We start from the raw sequence: 1,793 nt of genomic DNA, 5'->3' as shown, positions 1-1,793 counted from the left end.
CTACCCCTCGGGTTAATATAGTTTCTGTCGAAACTGCATTCGTCGTAAATCTAGTGTTTTCCGGAAATTGGAAAAAAAAATGTTCAATTCTGGTCACGTCTCAGCGCATCTGGCGTACAAATTTTTGCCACATTCTGTAACCGAATATCATCCGAACGTTGTCTATATATTAACATTTGTAAAAACATTTGAATTCCACACTTGTCCTCGTGTAATACGAGTAGTCAGGTAAACAACGAAAAATTAATGCATTTCACTTGTGATGAAACGATGCATATTTAAATAATATTTTGTTTAAGCCAAAGCATATCTAGTTTGAAAGCGAACGTTATTTTGTATCTAAACAAGACGACAATATTGGCGGTTTTAAACTCTCAAGTGCTCAGTCTGTTACCACTCCATTTAGTTTAGAGAGAAAAAATAGAAGAGAATTGTACAAAAAAAAAATAAAGAAGAAGGAAGAGAAAAGCTTGGCCATGTGTTCGTCGTAAAGTCGAACTATTTTTAAATGCAATTACTTGCATTACAATTATTTTTATATTGCCTTTGCATCTGAATTATGCATTTTTATTTCAGATATTTATGGGTGCGTCGGGGAAGAGGAAGCTTTATTTACGAATAAGCCGCCAAACATAGAGCAAACGGATATTAATAAAACGGCTATATTCGAAGTGAACACGCAAATAGCCTCCTCGGATGGGGAAGAGGACTCGTCAACACTTCTCCTCGACCGAACCACTTACGCAACGGAAATATTACCTACTGACGCGATTGACCGAGATAACAACGTTACGGAAACTGCAACGATTGCAGGGTCAGATAATAACAGCGCGGAGATTACCGACGATTGGGATATGCTGGACGAGGGCTATTTGGATGGCGATAAGTTCGACCTGGACGACGAACCACTGCCCATGGCCGATTACGACTCCTACGCAAACAACGATACAGAGGATGTGAGCATCAAGGAAATGCTCAAGATGAATCTTTCCGATGAGAAGTTGAAGGGAATCATGATCATACAGGATTGGTTGAATAACGAGAAGGAGAGCATCGAAGACGGAGAGATCACGACGACCGAATTCAGCCAGGATAAATACGACGAGTATTTGAAGACGTTCAATTACGACGAAATCGATGCAGAGTTGTTGAACGAGGAAAACTTGGATACTGAAGCAATCCCTGAAATTAATGTCGAATCTACAACAGAATCAGATATTCAATCGACAATTTACAATACGGAAATTGAACAGACGACAATTGGATTAAGTGTTACAGGAGACAAGACATCTGATCTTGAAACAACTGAAGTACCGGAAACGACTACAAAATTACCTAATAAATCTGAACAGGTAGAAGAAGTTTCTGTGGACGATGAAGATAACGTAACAATACCAACTTCCGGTAAATCCCAAGAAATTGACCAAAATTCATCTTCAGATACATTAAATTATTCCAGTACAGAATCAACGACGATCTTAGTAAACGAAACAGATACGAGCACTGTATTGAATAATATTTCAGATGATGTAACCACTCATTATGAAGAATCTGATCCGGCTACAACTACCCTTGAGGAAATCACTGAATCTTTAGACGCAACAATTAATTACAAAGAGATTGATGATCTGATGACCACTGAATATGTGATAATAACAACAGTAGAAAATGAAAATATTTCTGAATCAACAGCAACTGAAAGCAGCAAAATCTTTCCACAAACGACTGAAGCTATAACTACTCAATCTGCAATTGAAACGGAAAACATAGAAGTATCTACGTTTACAACGGAA

Source organism: Nicrophorus vespilloides, unplaced genomic scaffold, assembly GCF_001412225.1.
Source record: "Nicrophorus vespilloides isolate i.1.1-1 unplaced genomic scaffold, Nicve_v1.0, whole genome shotgun sequence".
NCBI classification, from domain to species: domain Eukaryota; kingdom Metazoa; phylum Arthropoda; class Insecta; order Coleoptera; family Silphidae; genus Nicrophorus; species Nicrophorus vespilloides.
Note: the sequence above shows the minus strand (reverse complement) of the source record.